Consider the following 26,916-nt stretch of genomic DNA (forward strand, 5'->3'; position numbering starts at 1 on the left):
ATATCAAACATGCAAGTTCTGATATGAATTTGAAATAACCAATTGAATTCGATATTTTTTGGAAACTCACCACAAATTTTTAATAAAATCCTAAATGTAATTTTTACAATCTACGATTACTAATAGAAATTGAGAGTTCCCTACAATCTCTAGGCGACGCAATTGATGCACGTGCACGAAAATCAAGACAATCAATATTGAAATCGAGGTGACTCATACTTCAAGGTGAATAATTTTCAAAACTGACCAACTAGTTTCGAAGATCTCGATGTCATCGTCCTTTCTCCCTTCTACGACGGAGGACGATTGGACCCCGAAATGAATGAAATTCGAGGTCGAAGTTACGAAATTTTCATATATATATGCGGCTATTTTTTGACGATACGGGGTGAAAAAAATAAGAAAACGGAAGGAATTTGGGTGGATTTTGTAGAGAACGAGGCTATGGACGTTTCTCCATTCTGCGTTGGAAGTCGACAGTGAACGATTCGCGACGAATTGAAGTTGGAAGATTGGGAGAAAAATAAATTTAAAAAAAACGTAGCTGGTTTTTAACGAAATGGGAAGATAAATAGTGAAAAAAAATTAAGAATTTATTTATATAAATTCTTGTGACGAAATCGATATTTTGCCTATTGTTTCGATCGATTATAACTTGACCATCCGAACTCCAAAATTGACAATTGAATATTTTATTTCATCTAATTTTTTATTTCGGATCTAATGATGTGGTTAATTTTTAAAAATTTTGTCTCTAACAAAAATTTATATTTTTGGCCTAAGGTGACTCCTAAAATTGATGTCATTTTTATTTTTGATGATAATTCGACTTTTTGAGCTAAAAAATGACAAGTAAATAGTTCACATTCAATAATTTTTTATTATGAACCCAATGGTGTAATCTAATCTTAATAATTCTTATTGTAGTAAAAAGTCACTATTTTAGCCTGATCCGACTCGATAATCGAGGATTTTGTAACTTTTTTGCTCGGACTCGCATTTGAGCGTGCTTACAGGCTAAAATATGTTTTTCAATCGTTTTGAATCTAATGACGAGGTCAGATTCCATTAACAATGATCAGAAATATCCTAAAGTTTTACCCCTAAGTCCCACTTTCAAGATTTCTTCAAAATTTCATTATTTATTTTTCTACGATATACGAATCAAAAACTCTGGGTTTTACATTCTCCCCCCCTTAATAAAAATTTCGTCCTCGAAATTGAAATCATACCTTATCAAATTTATTGCCATTCCACTAATACGACATGTATAATTATCTTATATTCTTAGTTTTAAGCTAATCTCATTTATAACTCATAACCTTATGTCACCTATTTTTCATCAATCCAATACGTCCATCAATTAATCACTCTAAATCATTCTCATATTCAAATGATCCATTATTTGTATAATCCTAAGATAACAATCAATTTACCTTATATCACTTCGTTGCTAATATCTATCAACAACAACTTTTTCAAATCTTCTTTATTCTTTATATTTACTTCTCTCCCTAATTACACCGTCTATTTGTTATTTTCATACTTACCCTGATTATTACTCCTCATTGCATAGACTTACTGCAAACACATCACTGCTATTTGCACATCATTTAATACGCCTTAATAAAATAATACACAACCTCCACACTTATTATATCCCTAGTATAATACAAATATCTACTAACACTAAATTTACAAACCGCATTAAAATCTCTATTCCCAATACACTAATATCTTTATATTCAATATAGTAGTACATTTCTACTTACCGTGACATCTCCTCAAGGCCTTTGTCATAATTTTCATGATTTAAAATCTTAATCAAGAGGATAAATCTTACATCAAATAAATTATTTCGCAACTAACCATATGTGAAGGCCTTGACAAATACTTTTTCAACATGGACACGTGGAACATCCGGTGAACTTGCACAACATCTATTCAACTACTTCAAACGGTCCCATAAGCTGCAAGTAACACGCTTTCTTTCTCTACTCCCAAAATTACAGTATTGACTAGTTAGTGTTTAAATATCATTGTAATATCAATTAATCCTTATTCATATAACTTTATATTTTGCCTAAATCCTACATATTTCTACTTATCATCCCATATTGACAGTACCACAATTAACCTTTACAAATCTCACAATTATCTCTCATGACTTTCAATTCATAAGCAATATTGTTATCTTACCTTCTTCATCTATTTCTCACAATTCCATTATGTCACCATTAATGCAACCTTGTCACAAAATCATTCATTTTTACATTGACCTACTTTACTTTTCAAAACTATCTTTTCTAACTAACTCTTCCCTACTATAATTTTAATCCTTTTAACGCTACTTTTAGCTTATCTAATTGTCATACCCAACATGTCCCACTATTCATAAATCTACCCCTTACCTCTCCTAATGAAATTCATCATTCACACGTCGAGTTTATCTCCAAATATTCATTCATTTTGATCACCTACCAAATTTCAGTTTTAGATTGCACACCTATACTCTGTAGGTTCTTACCTAATCTTTCTTAAAAAATCTCCTTCTTTCTTCACAAGATATCATCCTAAACATCACTTACTAACAAATATTTTTAGCCTTTACGCACACAAACCCAACACCATATTATTATCATGTTATAAATGTACTCATCCCCACAACATATATTTTCCCGTGTAATGTTCTTTTCGACCCTACTCTACTGTGCATATCTCGTCAGTATTTTTTGTCTCCTAGTACTCAACAACCTTTTGTCAATCATAGTCTTCTAGTAGTGTAGACAATTTTATTACTCGGCCTATCTCGACATTTTTAACTTTAGTAAGTGTGCATAATCTTATCAGAAGCACATGATCTAAAGGAAATAACATTGAATAAAAGTCCAATTTTCTAACATCATAATTAGAAATCGTACCTTTTAAAATTTCGTTGGAGACAGGTACTTTCTCCTGGGTTACCACCCCCTGCTTGATACTGCGATAGATGACACTCTCTCAGGATATGTCCTTCCTGACCACACGCAAAACAGGTCAGTGATTTTTTCTTCGTAGATTTTTGTGGAGTGGGTAGTTGGTAAACTGGAGCTTGTAATCTCTAGACCTGTCTCGTTGGTACTCTTGACCCCACTGGCCTCATTGGAGTCCCAATTGCTCTCTGAATCGGTGATGAGGGAATCCTACAACTCGACGGTGAAGTAGCTCTATATTGTGGGTAAACTGATCCAGGGGTAGGTGGCCTCAAATACATCAACCTTTTGGCCGGGTCTGATCTGAAAGGAAGAGAGGTCAATGGTTGACTGGTCTATCCTTGGGACATCTGTAATTCCATCCCCTCTCGCTCTACCCTCTAAATTCGACTCATCGTATCTCTATAATTGGTAGTCTAAATCATTGACCTCCTGACCCTTAGGTAGGGTTATAGTCCTCTAAAGAATTTATGGGCCTTCTATAAATCTGTCAGGATAAACTTGAGTACATATCGTGATAATCTAGTGAACAACATATCATAGTCTATAATCGATAGATTATACTGCACTAATCTCAAAAAATCTCAGTGCTTGATTTTTCGAGCAGTCTCAGATATAAATCTATCAAAAAACATCTTTCTGAAGTTTACCCACTTAAACAATTCATCTCCCAATACATTCATCTCAAAAGGTTACTAATGATACCATCTTGTCTGTTCGGGGTGGCACGAGTACGTTATCTGCTTTATTAAAATCTGATGACCTTATTATTTTCTGTATTAGCTTGTCTACATATTTTTGAGTCACACATCCTTAATCGATTGACGTCGACCCGAGCATTGCTCTTCTTTATATCCCAATTTGCTACATTCATAACGTACCACAACTCTTTCTTTTGACTGATTTTGTAGTATATGTTATTTTTTATAAAATTCTTCCATCCATTGAGTTGGTATGTTTATAATCTCATTCCTCATGTATGGTTATTTTTCCTATGAATTTACTAATTTCATAATTGTTTGTCTCTTATTAGATACTAATTGTTTTCCTTCCATTTGGCTTCAAGGTGGTGGTGGTTGTATTATTCATATTTCTTCTCTGGACTTGAGATGAGACTCATCCACCTATCTTATGAATGATATTAGTTGTGCTATCAGGTTAGTGGTTTAATCCAGAACCTGTCTCATCTCTGTTATGTTTCGGCATCTGCCTCGTCCACTCGTCTCGCTTGTGTTTAATCGTAACAAAGCACTTATCAGAATAAGGCCAAAAACGTTCTTACGTAACTACGAATCATTACCGTAGCTTGGAACTTCGTAATAGACTCCATTTCCATTACTATCAGAACAAACCTAGAATCCTATCCTAGGCTTACTAGGTTCTATAGATTTCTAGACATGGAAGAACTCTTAATTCCAATACGAAACTACTAATGAGCTCGGATAATGAATTCCTAGTGACACTTTACGATTATCGCTCTAATATCTATGGTATCCGTCAACTCTTCAAAACACAGCAGATCCGTATCCCATACGGATCTAATGCTGTGCTCTGATACCATTTGTGGCACCTCGCCAAACACTAACACAAATCCCCACATCAGATCCCGAGGTAGTAGGTGGCACCTCAAAATTTTGACATAGTCTCCTCTGTTTAGGTTAGCATTTCAAGGCGTTCAAACTGCACCCAATAAACGACATACAATCCTACATATATACATACAAAATATCATACTAATGGAAGTCTATATACATCTAATAACGTACGATAGATCAGAGTGCAGAAGGTAAATAAAATACAAGATTATACAAAAATTCCTCTCTAACAAAAGTCCTAACACTCAATATAGAATCCATAATACTTCTAGACGAACTGACACCACTAGGGGATATAACCCTAGTACTTGCCAGGTGACGAACTCTGGTTGTTTATCTCACCCACCAGATGATCCTCACTTGTACTCTATACCTGCCTTGCCAAGCTTTGAATCTGAAACTAAAAAAGTTGGAGAAAGAAAGGGTGAGTAACAATGGTTACACAGTAGGGAAGCAAACAATTTCTGCCAATAAAATTTCCTAATATGAACGAATAAACAAACTAAATCATTTTAACATAAGTAAAATTTTACAAAAAAAACTATGATTAACTGGTATATATAATCAGAGGGATGAGCAACTAAACATTTTAAAACTCACTATAACATTTTCTTTTTATACAAATCTAATTGATCAAATGAAAACATTAAACATGCATTTCATTTTATCTATCAAAATAAGGCAACAGATACATAATACACAATGGTAGAGTAGTGGAATTAGAGAGTTGTGATTCACGACTGGATCACTCCCAGTTGGGACATGATGTTTCATAATAAAGTATTAGTTCTTGATTTTATGGTTGGTCAATGTTTACCACACTTGCGGGACCATTTATCTGACTTAGGCTGGCCGTTTGACGTGACCGTAAGTAATAGGTCTCTTTTCGATGTGTCAGAACGTTCAACTACTATAGATTGTTAGTGATCAAAGACTAATCATCTTCATCTATGCCTATCAGGCGTGCATGTGATTCCTAAATATATAAATCATTCGTATACGACCACCTTTACATTACAAGTTCACTGGTAAAGATAAAGAAGAATAAACCCGGATTCCGGTTGTGACTCCACTTTCATACGCGTCCCATACCATGTATGAGCTTGGTAGTCCCTATCGTACATCCCAGGATAGTACACCACTCTAGATGATATGACGCACTATCCCTTAAGGTATTCACAGACTCTGTAACAACTCACAAAATAGTTATATATATATATATTATTTTCAGATGAAAATAAAAGAGAAATTAACAATACAAGGTTGTGAATGGATATCAAGTTTCCTACCATGCAAGTGTGGCCACTGGCCTAAAATAAATAACAGAATGAAAAAGTAAATAACGCCTCGCGCTAGTAGAAAGTAAATAAATATGCAACCAATAACACTATCCTTAGATATCCGTTAACTAACCTACACACAACACAACAATGTAAAATGCAGATATCACCCCTTAAGTATGACTCTGACATTTTACCGTTTCATACCTTTTTTTTCTTTTTTCAATTTTTTTTTACAGTTTTTAATGTCTCAAATAAAATATCCACTTTCTGATATTCATCAACTCAATATGAGTTCATTGAATATTAAATCATTTTTTCAACTATGAAATTCATTTTTATCAATAACGTTGAAAAAGTACAAAACTTAAATCAAAACGCAGTCTGAGTGATGCACAGGACCCAACTGACGGAAATAACCCGATGAAATATCCTACTCACGTATAATTTGTTATAAAATACAGTTAAACATATCAAACATGCAAGTTCTAGCGTGAATTTGAAATAACCAATTGAATTTGATATTTTTTGGAAACTCACCACAAATTTTTAATAAAATCTTAAATGCAATTTTCACAATCTACAATTACTAATAGAAATTGAGAGTTCCTTACAATCTCTAGAAGACAAAATTGAAGTATGTGCACGTAAATCGAGGTAATTGGCACAAAAATCGAAGTGACTCGTACTTTGAGACGACTGATTTTCAAAATCGGGCCAGTGGTTTTGAAGATCTTGATATCGTCATCCTTTCTCCATTCTACGACGGAGGATGGTTTGACCACGAAACGGATGAAATCTGAGGTCGAAATTACGAAACTCCCGTATATATACGACTATTTTTTGACGATACAGGGTGAAAAAGATGAGAAAATGAAAGGAATTTGAGTGGATTTTGTAGAGAACGAGACTGCGGACGTTTCTCCCTTCTGTTTCGAACATCAACGGTGAACGGTTCGAGACGAATCGAAGTTGAAAGATTGGAAAAAAATAAATTTTTTAACAAAAAAAGAAGTCACTGGTTTTTAACGAAATGGGAAAATGAATAGTGAAAAAAAATTAAGAGTTATTTATATAAATTCTTGGGACAAAATCGGTATTTTACTTATTATTTCGACTGATGATAACTTGACCATCCGGACTCCAAAATTGACAATTGAGTACTTTATTTCATCTAATTTTTCATTCTAGATCTAATGGTGTGGTCAATTTTTACAAATTCTATCTCTAACAAAAATTTACATTTTTGGCTTAAGGTGACCCCTAAAATTGATGTCATTTTCATTTTTGACGATAATTCGACTTTTTGGGCTAAAAAAAATGACATGTAAATAGTCCATGTTCAATAATTTTTTGTTATAAATCCAATGGTGTAATCAAATCTTAATAATTCTTACTCCAGTAAAAAGTCGCTATTTTAGCCTGGTCCGACTGGATAATCGAGGATTTTGTAACTTTTCGGTTCGGACTCGCATTTGAGCATGCTTGCATGCTAAAGTATATTTTTCAATCTTTTTGAATCCAATGGTGAGGTCAGATTCCATTAAAAATGATTAGAAACATCCTAAAATTTTACCCCTAAGTCCTACTTTTAGGATTTTCTCAAACTTTCATTATTTATTTTTCCTCGAGATACATATTGAAAACTCGGGGTTTTACACACTTAATGCTATTTTTAAATAGAAACTGCTTAATGTCATGTTTAAATAATAATTCCTATTTCACAGTTTTTTTTTTGTAGTGACAAGATACTCTTTAAGAGAAAAAATACTAAAAGATCCACTCCGTCCAACTAATCAGTCTAATCTAATCATATTTTTACGTTTAAGTCATTTTTATATTTTTATGTTTTCTTATTGATGGGTGACGGTGTAAAAATCCACCTTATGTTAGTGGACCTCTTCCTAAACATACCTAAGGTACAAAAATCCACTAAGATGATGAAAAAGATTTGTTCCCTTTTCCATGACTTCAATGTCATTCTTTTTAAACATCTACATGATGAAGGAATTTTGATCAATTGTGTTTTTTATAAGGGGTAACAAAAGGAAATGACATCCAATCACTTCGGAAAGGGTAGAAAAATGAATGTAATTCAAGTGGAAAGGTAAAATGAACGCATAACAGACAATTCACTTTCTCTTGAAATTAGAATATGAGTAAATCTGATATGATGTGTTTCCATATATTATGGATTTCTAAAATAGAGATGGTTTCACGTTATCGATAATAGCCATACTAATATTTTATTTTGTTTACTGTTAGTGTTACTTATTTCAGAGCTACACTATACATGCCTGTTGTAAGTGATAATGGGAAGAAGGTCAGAGGCCAACATCCTTCTAAGTAACAGTAAGAATGTTGCTGCTGATGGGGTCTCTTCAGTACCTTTCTTTCCTTCAAAAGAAGAATTTGAATACCTTTTTCATGGAGGTGTGCTAATGGCTCTCAGGGGAGAGGTGCTATCGACACTCTCTGAGTTAGTTGTTTCTCTATAAGTTAAATGCAGCTTCAATTTGGCTTTCTGCTTGTACTTATAGCTATGGCAAGTGTTTGTGATTTAGCTCAAAATCATTAGAGAATTTGAAGGATTGCTTTCATGATTGGACCTTTTTTCATGCTCTTTACACTATGTGAAAAAGTGCCTTATTCGACGGTTGAGGGCCATCAACTTTTGCAAAATTTGATGGACCATCTCGTCAAATTTGCCTGTCAAAATTTTCAATGTAGAATTATTTTTTGGCAGCCCAAAGACTTCAAACTAACTAAAAAATGCAATTGCCTAAAGCTGTAGATTTTGTTTAGGGAAATTTTGATAGCTATAAGCCATCAAATCTGGGCAACTTTCAACTTGAATTGTATCTAATAAAAAATTAATTTTCTTTTTTTGTAGTTTAGTAAAGCCTGCTAACAAATATATGATATCCAGCTGTACTCCAAGCCATCCAACAATCAACATCCAGTCATTCAAAACTATTGCCACACAATCCATAGAAGCTATATTTCATTAAATAAAATCTAAAATATAATTGCAAATCCAGTTTGTTGGATAATTCACATCCAAGCCATGCTAATTACAATGAGTTCCTGATTTACAACCAACCAATCTAGCCATTATCATCATCGAAGCCTTATTCGAAAGATTTTTGGGTAAGCTAATTAGATCTTGTTCCTCCGTGATTTCCATCCATAGCCACGTGTCACAATCCATCCAATCTTGTAATAAACCTAAATGAACTAAAACAAAAACATTTATCAACGAAAAAGTATTATAAGAGTGTCATCTTTACAAAAGCATCTGTCATAACTCAATAACTGAAATTCAAGAACAAGCGCTAAAGAACAGAAAATCAAACTCTGAACATCACAAAAACAATTTCAAAGGTAGTACTTACACAAAGGCAACTGCTAAAAGTTGCATCTCTTAACAGGTTAAGAAGACAACATTTTAATGATTAGCAAGTCCTACATTGTGCAAACAAAGATCATGCATGATGCCTATATATATATAAACAAAACAATATAAATTTAAAAATTGCACCATTATCTTAGAATTTAGTTCATGTTTACACACTCTTTAGAGCCCCACCAATCCAATGTTTATATTCTCAATTAGTAAACCCATCCATAAAAAACTATATATAGACATGAAAAAAGATCAATCCCACTGACCATACTCAAATGCAATTAGTATAAGTCATCGATCAAATTACTTGTCTGTGTTAAGGCATAAATTACAGTCATGCAATCAAAGAATTCCAAGAGCATTCACAATCACACAAAACAGCCATATTACTCACGAATCATTGTTTTCCCTTTTTTTTATCTTCTTTTGAAAGAGAAAATGCAATAGCTCGATTTATATCTTCATACTCAAACAATGCATCATGTATTCAAGTTCCTCCACAAAATAAAGTTAGAAAAGCACTAACATGAAAGAAGCAACTTAACATTTAAAAATCTAAAACCCATCATCTAACCAAGGCTATGATATGTTCATGGGAGATAAAGAATATAATCTAAAACGGGAACTTATCCCTATTAGGCTCGATAGCATCTCATATTCATTAATTAACTCTACAACTATCAATTATGAACTGCTTTCCAACTAAATGTGAGGGAACAAAGTGTCCTTACCAAGTAAGTCAAGCATAAAAGATAAAAGAAACTCCCAACAAGATGCAATAATTGAATTACCATAGAACTAGAAGGTTCATCCAAAACTCTATCATTTCTAAGCTTCCCATCATATTGCCCTTCTGGAATTTTATGGTTGAAACCTTTAAAATTTTTGTTCAACCAACCCATATGTGAAAGCTATTTGCTCATGGTCTGACAAAATTTTGCATGCACATACATTATCCATTTGAGAAAGAGAAACATCAAATACAAAAGCAAAGGTATCACAGCTACCTAAGACATTTGATCAAAGAATGCAACTATACACATTCATGGGAACTCAGAAGTATGAAATGAGAATAGGGACTAAGTAAGGAAGTGGAGAGTGGATGTGTATTTAGTGAGAGCCCAAAGTTCAAAGTGGGTTGAGGTATCCAATTGAGAAAGGAATACCAAGAACTAGGTTATACAATGTTTGTGAGTGGGTTTGAAGGATTCGGTTAGTAAGGATGAAATTCCTAAAATATCTTGCTGAACCTTTCATCTCCCTTGGGTTAGATTATTATACATTTTTTTTCATGAAAGGTCAACAAGGTTAAGGCAAACCCAGACTAGCATAAGAAGGGGTTCGAGGGGTTTGAACCTAAGACCTTGGGAACAACCTCCACAAGATCTTCCTATGAGGAATGAATAACTAATCCTAAAGAGATCTTGTAGAGAGGTTTGGTGTTTTTATAGAATATTATGGCTTTTGTTGACCTATTTCAATAAGTAATCATCCTTGTTTAAACTATCCTTGTATTTGTTGCATTAGTTTCTAGGTCTGAAATGAGGATGACAATGGTATGCAACTATTTTAGTGGCTAGGGTGCACATTCACACTCTGCTATGTTGTGTGCAATAACTATTTCACACCATTTATTTTGACGACGCTGCCTTATCCCAAAGATTTGGGATTAGCTAAACTAATCCTAATATTCTATTTCACTCTGTCTAGAGTCAAAGTCTTCTAGTAATTTTGACATGATGTTTTCAAAACATGTATATCAATAGAATATTTAATTCAACAGTTATTATAATTATAATAATAATAATAATAGTAAATAAATAAAATGATAAAGAAAACATCTTTCTTGAATTTAAACTGTTTTAAAATATTTAGAATTATTTTACTTGAAAGTTAACTCAATTGACTTTTCTCAAAGTTTACTACCTATTAGGATTGCTTTGCATTTCTTCAAATGCTTCTATACTAATTATATAATATTTTTTTTTTATTGATGGGTCTGTCTGATTTGTGCTGACATAGTTAGACTTTGTTAAAATTTTCTATATTTAGATGGAAGATAAAACTAACATCTATGAGCTTAAAATGATCTTACCACTAAGCTATTATGCAGCTTTGTTTGCTGTGCAAAAGCTCCAGTTCCAGTTTTAAGTTAGACAAAAACACCTTAAATTTCTCTAGCCATTATTCTTTTAACAAGGAACACACATATCAAATGTGATCATTACCCTACCACTGAAGCAAGCAAAGGCAATAACATCAAATGTTCATTGTCAATTCATTACACTTATGTAATGAAAAGTATAAGCCTAAAAACAAGTCAACAAGGAGGCTTTTCATATATGTGAAAGGTAAAAAGAAATGCAAGGAAAAAATACTCAAAATCAACCATAAAAAAGGACTTGTCTAATTGCTGGTATTTGGTGATTTTGCATTATAAATTTTCTAATAAAAAAAATAATTGAAATTGACGTCTAGGCGATCGAAAGCAGCTGCACAACCACAAGAGTGAATAAAATGATTCCTTGGTAAATAGAAACACTATATTGCTAGTTTCCATTAGCTGGTTCATAAGGTAAGGTACATATTCCAACTCATGGACTAGAATGCATGGACAACATCATTGCCAACACAATCACAAGCCTCCCAGTGATTCCTATGTGACAAGCCACACAGTCTTCAAATGCTTTCATTGAACTGCATTGAATGCATTGCTAGCATTGAATTTTAGAGAAAAAATAAAAACAATTAGACGAGCCATAAGATTTAAGTTATAATTATTTTTTTATAAGTAACAAAGAACCTAACACAAGAAATAAAGAAAGTAACATAAAAGGTATTTTAACACATAATAATTCTAGAACCCAAGATTTAATTTTTAATTGATATAGAACTTAAACCAGAGAATTTTCAAATTGCTCACTATTTCTTTGCAGAATAATGGACATAAATGAATAAATTAGGATGTTTCCTAAAGCCTTTCTCTTAAAAAATACCGTGGTTTTTAAAAATAAACTTTAGAATCATTACCTCAATGAAAGGAAGAACAAGGTGCAGTTGACAAGCCTCCCTGTTGGATAGTAGCAGATCCGTTCTCCACAATTTCCACGTACATCACATGCTCCACCACTCAGCTTGTGTTTTCCATTTATTTATCGAAAGAAAATCCTCTCAATAAATAAAGGAACAAATATGGGTAACTTAACCAATATTTTTTTTATTAAAGAATATACACCTTTGAGGTATTCATTTGATAACATAGGTTTCAGTATCCACTCCTACTCGAAATTGTCGATGTTAAAAGACATCTACAAGTTGAATGAGTAAGGACGATGTAGTTTTATCAAACTTTCAACAAATCAAGAAAAAAAAATTGTATCTTAACATAATCTCTTAGTGACAAACTATATAAATTTGTAATAGGATAGGATTTGAATAATAATGAGTACCAAATAGACCTAATCCAATCTAGACATGAGTAAGCAAAGCAATTTTCTGTGCATGTATCAACCTATTTGCCTCAGCTCTATCAAATCAAACTTTAGTCATCACTGAATCCAATATTTAAGTTTTATAAATCTTTCTTATGCAAGTTTATTTCCAAGGATCATGCACTGTGGAAAAAAGAAAACATAATATTAATCCAAAGATCAGTTTTCATGACAATTGTAAAGTTTAAGAATTAGGTACCCTATAAAGTATAAAACATACTAAGAAAGTTAAAACAAAAATAAATCAGGATATGAAGGTCATTCCCCTTCCAAGTCAAAATGGGTCAGTGTGCATGAGTAGATGTCAAATACATTATTGATATTTCAAAATGGATCGGAAAAGACATAATGGGAAAAATTCAAACTGAGAATTGATTGGTCATCATGACTGGCTCATTTTTGAAGCATGATCTATATACTTGTAGTGAATTTACCAAATCATTACTAAAAATGCAGAATGCTACCCATCTCGCCTCACCAATGAATCAAATATGTTGTTGCTACTCCAAAGAACGTAGTTGACTTATTTTCAAACCACAAAAAAAATCATTCGCTTTGGAACCCAATGAAATTGCTCAAGCTTCCCTAAAATAGGAATCTTAAAGCAAAAATAGTAGTATTTCAGACTCAGTTAAGGCAATTTCTTAACTATGAACTACATGAAAGAAACAAACAGCAAAGAGACCAGAAAATGCACACAAGAACACAAGGAGATTTATGTGGTTTGGCAGTGCGCCTACATCCATAGAAATCAGATCAAGAACAATTACTATGATTTTACAGCCCTAGAGATCTCTACTTCTAAAATCGAGAGTTTCTATCTCCCCCGAAATTAGAACCCTCAAAAATAGAAAAAGAAGATATAATAAAAGAGTCCAAATAGAAACTTGCTTTGTGAAAAGGAAGATGAGTCACAATTCGACGTTGCAGTAATAAGGATGTAGACGTTAAGAGCTTAACACATATAGAAAGTGGCAGAATTGGCAAACCCTAAAAAAAATAGGATTTGTAATACTCAAAGTCTCAAACAACACTAATAATGTGAAAAATAAGAAATGTTTATGCAATAATAAAGATAAATGAAATACATAATGGCATATCTTACAATTTATATCATATATCCATAGACAAAATACATATACGCATAATATATATCTACTTAAAGGGAAAAAAAATCAATTGGAATGGGTAGAATAGAACTCATACTCTATGATAAATATTAGTTACTATCTTACAAAGAAAGAAAAAAGAAATCTGGAAAGAGTGCACAAAAGTCTGTTTGAGTGTCAAAATTTGACACGAGTGCTTCACCCACTTAAAAGATCTTCCAAAAGAACTCACGGTATCAACTGAACATTAATGTCTAACCCTCACCTACCATCCTCTCAATTTTTAACTTTGAGATCTCTAACTAGAAGCTACACATTTAAAATAGAAACCCAAAACACAGTTATAATTTGTGTTTGGTTTCACATAAATTAAACAATGCCTCTACTATGGTAATAGTTGGCTACACCTCTCACAACGTAATACTTATTAAAGATACCAACGGGTACCGTACAAGTGGTAGCGCTTAGAACGTAAACTTCATCGAGTGATGGTCATTGAAAGTCGGGAATCTTATTGAACTAAGGTTGAATCCAGAAGCTCGATACTTGTATTTCTTAGTACTAAACTAAGTATAGCTAGGAGTCAATATTGAAAAAGAGCTATCATTTGTAGTTTATCTAATTATTAGTTTGGTCTTTCTATAAGATATGATTAATGTTACATTAGTTCTATCAAAACTAAAACTAATGACCTTCCTACATAATGCAGTGTCAACTAATCGAATTTTTTTCTTATAACATATTCAAGAAGTTTTTGGAAGAAAATTGATTCGTACAAGTAAAATCATTGAAACACTATTACATCATCAATTATTAAAGTAGAAATTTAACCTAATCTTAAGAATTGAGGAGAGAACCTTTGCTTGATTTTGCTATTAAATCCAAAGGAGATAAATTGCATAAAAAAAGTAGAAAATTAACCTTTTAGTTGGGAAATGGAGTGTGAGATTCGCGTATGCACTTGTGAGAAAGGACTTACAGATCTAAAATCTAGAGAAAAAAGGGTTAGAGAAATAACTTGTTGGGAGCTCCACCAATGACCTTAGAGACACAGAACAAAGTGAGTTCTATGTTCAGATCTTTCAACTCGCTTAACAAATCTGGCTTTAAGTTATCTCTGAGATCATGAACCTTGATCCTTGCTGTTCAGATTCACAGAAAAAATCAAAACCATATCCAAGTAAATAAGGGTTAAAATCAATTCAAAGATCGAAGAGCTCATGGAATCATAAACCTTACATCTCATCTTCAATAACCTCAACAACGTTATGGCTCCACCAACCTGGGAAATCAAGAGATCATTTTAAGGCTCTAGTTAACCATAGATTTCATCTTCATAACGGTTTTTTCTTCACTCCATCATTTTTAGTGTTGAGAGATCGAGAGATCTAGAAATCAGAGACAAAGAGAGAATGATCATATAAAGAGAGAGATATGAGATCGAGGGACACAAAGAGTTCTTATAATTTCTCACAATTGAGAGTGAGAGAGAGAAGGAGAGTTTATCACAATTGGAAAAGTTTCTCACAGTTGATTGAGAGAGACACAAAAGTGAGAGAGGGGAAACAAATTGGATAGAGACTGAGAAAGTGGGGTTGAGAACTCAAAATTCATGGTCCCAGGCCCATCAAATTTGAGTTTCTAAATTTGTCGACCGAAGCCCAACAATATATTTTATTTTTTCAATTTTTGTGATTTTCACGTAGTGTTACTTAGTTTATTATTTTTTTCCACTGCAAGTCCCATAAAACCGTGAGCTTGAAAATCAACTGCATTTTTATTAATCAAATTGAAAAATGTAAAAGTTATACAGAGAACAATCCAACCAAGATCCTTTGATCCAACTCACAGCGTTTTCCATGAGTCATGATGATAGAGTTCTTCTATCATCATGCCTTGATCAAGTTCTTTTTGGTAAGTCCTCTAATGAATCGAATGTAAATTTTTTGATACTTGTTTCGGTACCTAGTTTCCTGACTCTTTTGGTACTGAACTATTAAGTTACAATTCCAAACATCTAAATTTTTTTTGAATTTTTGGAATAGATTTACATGTGTATTGAAGAAATATTTGCAAAATGTTAATTTTTTTTTGTTTGTAGATAGGAACACGGCCCAATTTTTAAATTGCCAGCAACAAATTGACATAATTGTCAGAACAAATAGGGGCTAACATTTCAACATGGAGGTTCACATACAAGAATAATCCACAGAGACACAAATTGCAGCAACATTTTCCTTGATGAGAATATGACTGCAAAGGTAGCCGACTTAGGACTTGCTCGAGTCTTTGAGGCCGATTAGTTTCGTATCAGTACTAGAAGTATGATTTAAATACCTATTAGTTTGGTCTCTCTAAATGCTTGTATCCATATTATTATTCTTTATGCACAAGGATATTACAGTGTCTTCCAACATGCCATGTAGAACCAATCAAAAATAATAAAAAAATACATTTTTAATTCCTCCATTGAATTCGATTAACAATCATGCCTATATTCATTACGTGGTCTTCATTTGTACTCACAATACCTCAATCCACATCACTTCTTTTTACTAAAAAAATCCAAGAAAATAATGGTTATTGACCGTCATTTATAGCGACTATCAAAAGCTGTTGTTTTTAAACCAAATAGCTTTGACCTTTTTGTTATATTAAAAAAAATACTACTTTTTTTTTATTATAACAAACTTAATTGGACATTATGGAATTCGGTAGAACTTGTTGAGAATTAAAAAGAGAAAATTGGACAGAATATTTTGGATGGAAGAGATTTTTTATTATTGAACTTAACTTGATCTTTTTTTGGTTGATATAAAATGGTGAGAGAACATCTCTATTTATAAGCCTCTATAGACTATTCTAGATACACCATTAAATGACTTAGATTATTCTAAATAACTCCTATATACCCATTAATAAATGAGTGTTCTATAAAATATAAGAGTAGTTCAAGAGATTCTAGAAAATAAATGAAAATTCTAGAAACTCTAGTAATTACAAAAATATTCTAGAAACTCTAGAGACAACTTATAATAAATCAAGTTTATTATTTCAACACCCCCCTTTAAACTTGGTAAAAGCTTCTCTCTTAAGTGGTTTGGTAAAGATGTCTACTACTTGGTCTTGAGACTTCACGTACTCCAACCTTACTTCCTTTCTTCCAATGCATTCTCGTATGTAATGATTGTAGATACGTGATTTTTCGTCATTACGATGGTCACATCTATGATGAATTGGAGTCGCCACCATTCATGTTATTAGTGGGTGTGAATGGTCACCCGATGTACATTTTCCAAAAATATCATTTTTGGCATGTAGAAACTCATGGTGGATAGAAACTAATCAAACCTAGGGATTCGAGTAAACGGCTCGGTTGGAGAAAAGGGAAGGTGTTAGGCACCCTTTTCTCCTCGCCAAATAGAGGTAACCTTACTACAATTTGTTCATTTTGATTTTGAAGAAAATTAGAAAATAAAGTGCCACATGGGGGTGTTTGTACTCTCGATAGGGATTTACTTTCGGCTCGATTATAGGATCATCTCATTGAAGGAGATGATCCTAATGAATCATTTACCTTAGGGACTACTCATTTGCAATGAAAATGAAAGAGAAGAAGGGGATATTAGAAAAAGGGAGAAGGAGAGGATAGAGAGAGAGAAGGGGGAGTGTACTTCGAACCCACCTTGTATCTTCGATCTTTTTTTCTTCTTCTTCTTGAGTCCTTAGTAGAATTATGAAAGAGTATGTATATTTTTTTTAGGTTATAGTGAGAGTAGGAGAGTAGAGGAGATATAAGTTGAGATTATTTTTTCTTTTTTTCTAGTAATCATTTTAGAAGGAGGGAAGGATATTTATAGGTGTTGAAAGGATGTTTGGGGGTATAATGGGGTTAAAGGTTAAGAGAATGGGTAATGACATTCTTTTTTAAAGACGGGGGTATGAAATTTGGAATAAGATTGATGGTAGTTTTGTAAAGAATGAAAATGGGTGAGATTTTCACTCAAATGGTTTGGATCTCACCCAAATCCATTTGGGTAGAGTGTTTGGTAGGGTAAGATGAGCGCTGGTTGATGGGGGGTAGGGGTGTAAGAGGGTTATTTAGAGAAGGAGTGTTAGGTTGGTTGAGGAGGTGAGGTGTTTAGATTTAGGAGAATAGGTTGTATAAGAGGTTGGTAGATTGATTTTTGGAAAGAGGAAGGGGATGATGCCATGTGGCATATGTGATGAGAGAGTGAGGTGATGAGATTGGTTGATTGGTTGATGGTGGTTGTTTGATTAGAGAGAAGAGTATGGGTTGGTTGGTTGATGATGAGGAGGGTATGGGTTGAGGTGATTTCATTGGAGTATTTTAAGGAAAATGATGGGTATAGATGTGGGTTGTGATGTGAGTAGTTGTTCGATTGAGAAAGATGATAGATTAGGTTGTGTTGGGTATGGGTTGTGATGTGGTTGGTTGGAGAATGGGGATAGGTTAGGTTAGGGTAGGGTATGGGTTGAGGGGATTTTGGAGAGAGGTGATGTGGGTTATATGAGTTGTTTAGAGAATGGTGATGGGAATAGGTGGTTTAGATGAGGGAGGTGAAGGGTGGTGATGACATGTGTCATCTTTTGATGTTGAGAAGGTGATTGGTTGATATAGGTAATGGATAATGGGTTAAGGTTATGGGTTGAATAATGAGTTGGATATGGGTAATAGTTAGTGGGCATTTAGTGTATTGGGCTTGGGTTTAGGAGGGTTGTGGGTTATTTTGGCCTAGATAGGGTTAGTTTTGAATTGAATTTTTGAGAGTAGATAGATTTTAGGGTTTAGGGGATATGTGATAAGTTTTAGGTTGGGGGTAAAGTGGGAAATTGATTTTTGTAGATTTGAGGGTTCATGGGCCTTTAATGGGCTTAAGGTCGTTATGGATTTCGAGGCGGAGCGGTGGAAGGTAGATGAAAGGTATGTATCCCAAGTCTCACATTTTTATTTAATTTTTTTTTTTTTTTGAGATTTTTGGGCTCATTGATTTGATCAAAAATGTCACGTGTTGCAAATCAGGCTTTTTGGACCCATTGAAGGATTTTATCGATTTTTTTGGATGCAAGCGTGGAGCGGTGGAGGTTGGGACACCATAAGATGGGTCCGATCCCTTTGGTGGGTCCCTTAGCCATGAGTGGTCTTGGGGACCTTGCTTCAATGAAATTATCACTTTTTAACTCTTTGGGCCTTTAAGGCCTGTTGGCCTATTTTGTTGGACCTACTAACCCATTGAGAGGTGTTAGAAGCTTTGATTTGTCAAAAATGTCAAATTTTAATGCTTCGGGCCTTCGAGGCCCGTTGGCCTAATTTATTAGAAAATCACTGTTTTTGGACCCTTCCAAGTGAGGACTCTTTCAAATTAAGGTGTCTACAGCTGTCCTTCTTTGCAAGAATTGCGTGCAAAGAACTGCAAAGAATAGACTAAACCCCTATTTGTATGGGCCATACGACATTTTGTAAAACACGACTTTGAATTACCGATTGAATTGATGACTTTTGTAGAAAAATGGTTATTCAAGCACGGGGTCTGACAGAGTTACTTTATTGATTCCTTGATCTCGATGGCACGGAACGCATGTGAGACCTTGGATTTGATGCGGATTTAGTGGTTTTTGAAATTTAGGTATTTCTCGATCGTGTTTTAACAAATCGAAATTGAGTGCAACTCGAAAGGATTTTTGAAAATTTTCGAATTCTGACCTTTTGATATTTTGATTTTTTTTATTTTTATTTGATTTGTTGATTTTCTTTGACTTTTATTTGACTTTTTGATTTTTTATTTGATTTTTGATTTTTTTTTGACTTTTTGATTTTTTTATTTTTTATTAGATTTTTTATATATTTTTTTTATTCATTAACTGATCCGTGTTCGAAATATGGATGGCATTCGATTCGATTTTACCCATGTTTAAAACACGGATGGCATTTTTATTTCTTTCATCCGTGTTTGAGGCATGGTTCCAACCAAATTATCTTTATCCATGCTAGTGACACAAATAGCACGCCCTTTGTTTCTCCTGTACTGGTAGCGCGGACCAATATGAATTTTAAACGGTTAAAGATTGCGCGTACTTTCATTTTCGGTTTCTTCTTCATTTTCTATGGTTTCTTCTCCCTCTTTGGCAATTTTTCTTCCCTTCTCTTCGTCTTCTTCTTGCTTTCATTGATTTGGGGCATTTGGTGTGATCGTTGGAAGGTTTGGGCTACTCGGGCATTCGTGGAAGCGACTCAGAGCCGTTAGGAGTTCGTTTTGGTGCTACAACTTTGCCGTGAGTTTTCCATCTCATTTCTTTTTTGACTTTTTCTTCCTTGCCTATTTTACATGAAATCATTTACTTCGCTTCGGACAGAGACACTTCTATTTGCCATTTTTATTGCTTTCCTTTTGACTTCTTTATATTGAGATGTTTTTTGTGATTCTCCAAATGTCTGAGACGGGTCATGCTTGCTTTTTGAAATGTCATCATGTTTTGTATGTTATCTTTCGTTGTCGCTTGCCGTCTCTTTATCTTGCTTGCCTTATTTCAATTGATATTGTATTATATGATTGGCTTTGAATGAATGGTGGTGGTGTAGTTTTGAAGGGATGATGGTTAAGGGTGAATCCTGTTGGGATTGGTGGGTTTGACTCATGGTCTGTTTAGTCGGATTAGGGTGTGTGGGGGTGTAAAGAGAATTGGGTGTTCTTAGAATGTAGTTGATGAGGTGATGGTGAAGGCTGGTGTATGGGGGGATTGGTTTGAGTTTTGGGGAAGGAAAATTGTTTTAAGGTTTTGAGTGACTGTTTGGGTGATGAATTGGATGGTGGTTTTGGGTTGATATTGATGTGGGGACTAGGGGCTAAAATTGTTTTGGAACTGGTTTTGGTTGTTCGATAATTGGTGATGAGATAGGATGGTCTGTAGGTGATATTTCAGGACTGGTTTTTGTGTCGGACATATGGTGGTTAGAAGATTATTTATGAGAAGTGATTTGGGACTTGGAAGTGGCTAAGGTTGTTTTAAGGGTTGGATTTGGCGAGATGGGAGTGGTTTAGGGATCGACTTTGGGACTGAAATGGGGAATGTCTGATGCTGTTGGGATTGAGTTGGACTATTGGTGAACTGTTCGGATGGAAATGGTTGGTTGGGCAGGTCCATTTTTCTCTCATTTTCTTTTCCTTCTTTTAGCATGTTCTAGATATGGGAATGTTTTGTTTGTCATGCTCATTTGCGTTTTATCTCTACTTCTCTTTGCCTGCTTGATTGTGAATGTTTCGACTCGTTCCAGATATCTACATGTTTTCTCTCTTTTGAATGAATGGTATCCTCTCATAATGAATGATTAATCTGTTTGGCATGGGCACAGGCTTGGTTGGATAGGAAGGGTTGATTGAGTTGACTTAGATTGACTGGGCTAATTGGTTTGACTAGGTTGACTGGGTTAACTAGGTTGAACTAGGTTTGACTGGTTTTGACTAAATCTGTCTGGCTTGACATGAGTTAGGTCAGATTTGACTTGAATTGACTGGGTTAACTAGGTTTTGATTGAGTTACCTTGGTTGACTGAGTTGACCTTAGATTGACTAGATTTAGTGGGTGGGTTTGGATTGATTGAGTTGACTTGGTCTATGGCTAAACTGGGTTGACTAGGTTGGGTAGGTTGACTAGGTTAATGGGGCTTCGACTCAAATTAGATTGAGTTTGATTTAGATGGACTAGGTTTGACCCGGATTGATTAGGTTTTACTGAATTGCATAAATTTGACATGGATTTAATCGGGCTTGACCGAGTTGGGTAAGTTTGACTCAGATTTGACTAGGTTTAACTGAGTCGACTGGGTAGGTTTGACTCAGATTTGACTAGGTTTGATTGAGTCGACTGGGTAGGTTTGACTGGGTTTGACTGAGTCGACTGAGTAGGTTTGACTCAATTTTGACTGGGTAGGTTTGGGTGGATTAGGTTTATTAGACGGATTGGGTCGTTAGATTACCTCGAGATAGGCGAATGAGACACTTTTCTTTGTTGACTCAATGACCTGTTACCTTGTAGATGGGTAGAGAGCGTGTGGCGCCCCGCCGAATGCTAACACAAATCCCCATGTCAGATCTCGAGGTACTAAGTGGCACCTCGAAATTTCGACATGGTCTCCTCTGTTTATGTTAGCATTCCAAGGCGTTCAACCTGCACCTGATAAACGACATACAATCCTGCATACATATACAAAATATAATACTAGCGGAAGCTTATACACGTCTAATAACGTACGAATTATCAGAGTGCGGAAGAAGAAAATTTACGGGATTATACAAAATTTTCTCACTCTAACAAGAGTCCTAACGCTCAATACAAATCTATAATACTCCTAGACAAATGGAGTATAACTCCAATACTTACCAGGTGACGGACTCTGACTGTCTATCTGACCCACCAGATGATTCTCACTCATGTTCTACTCCTGCCTCGCTAAGCTTCGGATCTGAAACTAAAAAATGGAGGATGAAAGGGTGAGTAACAATGGTTACCCAGTAAGGAAACAACAATTTCTGCCAATAACCTCTCCTAACATGAACGAATAAACATACTGAATCATTTTAAAATAAACAAAGTTTTACAGAAGAAAACTACGATTAACTGGTACATATAGCCAGGGATGAGCAACTAAACATTTTAAAACTCATATTACATCGATCAGCAGTACTCACTATAACATTCTCTTTTTATACAAATCTAATTGATCAAATGGAAACAATAAACATGCATTTCATTTTATATATCAAAATAAGCAACAGATAGATAATACACGATGGTGGAGTATTGGAATTAGAGAGTTGGGATTCACGACTGGATCGCTCCCAGTCGGGACATGATGTTACAATTCCTTTCTGGCTTTTAGTTCCTGATTTTGTGGCCGGTCGCTGCCCTTACCACGTTTGGTTGACCATTTATCCGGCTCAGGCTGGCCGTTTGACGTGACCGTAAGCAATGGGTCTCTTTTCGATGTGTCAGAACGTTCGACTACTATAGATTGTTAGTGATCACTGACTAATCATCTTCGTCTATGCCTATCAGGCGTACATGTGATTCCCAAAGATACAAACCATTCGTATACGACCACCTTTACATTACAAGTTCACTGGTAAAGATAGAGAGGAATAAACCCGGATTCCAGTTGTGACTCCACTCTCATACGCATCCCATACCACGTATGAGTTTGGTGGTCCCTACCGTACATCCCAGGATAGTACACCACTCCGGATGATATGACGCACTATCCCTTCAAGCATTCACAAACTCTTTAACAGCTCACAAAATAGCTACATATATATATATATTATTTTCATTTGAAAACAAAAGAGAAATTTACAATACAAGGTTGAGAATAGATATCCAGTTTCCTACCATGCAAGTGTGGCCACCCGGCCTAAAATAAATAACATAACAGAGCGCCTCGCGCTAACAGAAAGTAAATAAACATGCAACCAGTAACATTATCCCTGGATATCCGTTCACCAACCTGCATACAACACAACAACGTAAAATGCAGACATCACCCCTCGGGTGTGACTCTGACATTTTACCGTTTCATACCCTTTTTCCCTTTTTTTTCGACTTTTACAGTTTTCAATCTCTTCATAAAATATCCATTTTCTGATATTCATCAACTCAATATGAGTTCATTGAATATTAAATCACATTTTTCAACTATACAATTTATTTCTATCAATAATATTGAAAACAAATACAAATTTCATATCAAAACGGGGTCCGAGCAGTGCACAAGACCCAATTTATGGCAATAACCCGTTAAAATACTCTACCCACGTATAATTTGTTAAAAATACAATTAAACATATCAAACATGCAATTTCTAGTGTGAATTTTGAAATAAACAAAGAATTCTATATTTCGAAAATACATCCAAATTTTTCCAATAAAATCCTAAATGCAATTTTCACAATCTATGATTATTAATAGAAATTCAGAGTTCCTTACAATCTCTAGGCGAAAGGATCAAAGCGTGTGCGCGAAAATCGAGGCGATCGGCACGGAAATCGAGACGGACCGAACTTCGAAGCGGCTGATTTTCGAAATTGGCTTAGTGGTTTCGAAGATCTCGATGTACTCGTCTCTTCTCCCTTCTACGGCGAAAGACGGTTTGACTCCGAAATCGATGAAAACCGAGGTCGAAGTTACGAAAATCTCCGTATAAAAATACGGCTGATTTTTGACTATACGGGGTGAAAAATACGAGAAAACGGAAGGAATTTGGTTGGGTTATGTAGAGAATGAGGCTGCGGACGTTTCTCCCTTCTGCGTCGGAAAGCGATTTGACCCCGAAACGGACGAAATCCGAAGTCAAAATTTTGAAATTTCCGTATCCAAATACGGCTGATTTTTGACGATATCGGGTGAAATAGAAAGTGAAATGAAGATAGGTTGGGTGGGTTTTGTAGATAACGAAGCTGCGGACCTTTTTCTCTTCTGCGGCGATCATCGAAAGTGGACCGTTTGCGAGAGATCTGAAGTGGAAAAATTGGAGGAAAAACAAATTTATTTTTTTTTTTTTCGTTTTTTTTTTTTTTTTCGCACTGTTTGGACGAGTGGGGAAGATGAGATTAAAAAAAAAATTTTAATATTATTTATATAATATTTGGGACGAATTCAGTATTTCGCCTATTGTTTTGATCGACGATAACTTGGTCATTCGGTCTCCAAAACTGACAAACGAATACTCTATTTCGCCTAATTTTTCATTCCGGATCTAATGGTATAGTCAATTTTTACAAATTATGTCTCCATAAAAAATTTACATTTTTGGCCTGATGTGACCCATAAACTTGATGTCGTTTTCGTTTTTTGCGATAATTCAACTTCCTGATCTCCAAAAATGACAAATAAATAGTCTATGTTGAATAATTTTTCATTATGAAACCAATGGTATGATCAAATTTTAAAAATTATTACTCCAACAAAAAGTTATTGTTTTAGCCTGGTCCGACCCAGTAATCGAGGATTTTACAACTTTTATATTTGGACTCGCATTTGAGCGTGCTTACAGGCTAAACTATGTTTTTCGATCATTTTGAATCTAATGGTGAGGTCAGATTCTATTAAAAATGATCAAAATAAGGTCCCACAGTTTTACCCTAAGTCCCACTTTCAAGATTTTCTTAAAATTCCACTATTTATTTTTTCCTCGAGATACGAATTAAAAATTCGGGGTTTTACAGAGCGGAGGACTCGAGTGGCGCGACATTCTTCAGATTAGGAAGAGGAGGCCAGACCTAGGACCCCGATCCACTTCGCCTTGGGGTTCGGTGTGGCGACGGAGTATGGCTGGCCGAGACAGCCTTCACAGAGGCCTGATTCAGCTTCAGTGGCCGGTTCTTCTTCTAACAGTCGAGCTGAGGAAGCTAGTTCCCCTCATAGTGGTCCGACTGAGGACCTATCGGGTAGTAGTGGTGGTAGAGATCGACGTAGTGGCTGAGGCAGGGCAAATAGGGCCATAGGCGCTGGCCGAGTAGGTCGTAAGGCTCTCAGGGTGGAGATCCCTGCAGAGGAGAGCGAGAGGGTCCTAGATACCTCCCTTTTTCGTGGATTGGGAAGGCACGTATCAATGCTCATGCGATTGGATATCCCTACCCCCTATCCCTCTATTAGCTTCAGGGGTAAGTGGAGTGCATTTTTGTCGACTACTGCACTATTCTCGGATGACATTCGGATACAGTTCGCTACTATGGGCTTCGGCGCCTTCTTGCAGATACCGACGCTCAGAAAAAATCGACCTCTATTCTTGGCCATGGTGGAGAAATGGTTCCTAGCTACTCATTCTTTTCACATGCCCGAGGTGGAGATAGGCATCAAGCCTTCCGATTTTGTTGCTATCACGGGTATCGCGATGGATGGAGAACCCCTACCTCTGGCTATGCTGACCGTCCAGGAGGTCAAAGAGTTGTTGGGCCTTACCAAGGTCCCTGCCTCTATGTTGGGAAAGATGGGGCGTATCAGTATAGAGGTCTTGATGGGCCTGCTGTTGATTGAGGGAGAGGATGGGGCCCCTCACACCTATAGAGAGCGATCAACCCAATTTGGAGACAAAGACTTTGACATTATTTTCCGAATCTGCTTCCTTCTCCTCATCAACAGCTGTTTCTTTTTGGAGGATGACTCTTCAGTCTCTACCACCTTCTTCTTGGTGATGCAAGACATCGATCACATTGGCGATTTTGACTGGGGGAGCCTGATATATGGGACTATTCTTGCTGGGCTGGATCGAGTAGTATAGGGCATCACTGCTCCTCGTGGAGCTAGGATCTCCACACGCTTCTTTTGGCAGTTTGTTGGGGTATAATGGATCTCAATTTCATTTATTTTCAATTTCTTTCCCCATATCTCGTTTGTTGTCTAATGCCTTCTATCTTTTTTCAGATTTTTGTTCATGTGTATTTTCCCTTTTATTTACCCACCCATCGTCATCTAGACGAAAGCTATCCATTGGGGACATTTTGGGCCACCAGAGATGCTAGGGCCATCCGGAGCAGCCTTAGGAGTGCCCAGGCCCACATTGATAGATGTCACCTCCGAGACGTGAGTATTAGAACCTTTTCTTTTTATTTGACTCTGAAGCTGCCTGTATTTGTTGTCTAACTATCTCTTTTGCAGATCTTCTCGGTTACACTTCGAGACCTCCCCCGTACTGTCAACGGGAGGTAGGAGGTGAGGAACGCCTATCGAAGTAACACCAGGTGACAACGCTACCCCTTCTTTATCGGAGAGCAGAGGTACACATTTTACCTAGGGAAGCGTCTGTTCTTCTAGTACGATGGGAGTCTTCGTATTCTTGTCACTCCACCTGAGCCCATTTCGAGGGTTATGACGGTAGAGGAGTTTCTCGTCCAGGCGAGGGGTGTAGATGCTGCTGGACTGGTGAGGGCTGGAGATTACCAGGCATGGTTCCGAGAGGTATCCATTGGATGTATCATGCCTGCAGTCACTGCCAGAGCTGGGATTACAGAGATCGAAGGGGTCCTTCTTCAGGAGCATGCTGTCACGATAT

At 35.6% G+C, this 26,916-nt stretch overlaps 1 long non-coding RNA gene across 1 annotated transcript; it reads right to left on the bottom strand.

The window, feature by feature from the left end:
* Positions 1 to 22,067: 22,067 nt before the first annotated feature.
* Positions 22,068 to 24,281, bottom strand: LOC147410046 (uncharacterized). The gene is made up of 2 exons (XR_015170267.1): positions 23,853 to 24,281; positions 22,068 to 22,341 (listed from the first exon to the last, which is right to left on the bottom strand). It is a non-coding gene; the product is annotated as an uncharacterized LOC147410046 (long non-coding RNA).
* Between the last annotated feature and the right edge of the window lie 2,635 nt (positions 24,282 to 26,916).

The sequence above is a fragment of the Akebia trifoliata genome, chromosome 2 (genome assembly GCF_017979445.1).
Source record: "Akebia trifoliata isolate Shusen 1 chromosome 2, ASM1797944v1, whole genome shotgun sequence".
NCBI classification, from domain to species: Eukaryota; Viridiplantae; Streptophyta; class Magnoliopsida; order Ranunculales; family Lardizabalaceae; genus Akebia; species Akebia trifoliata.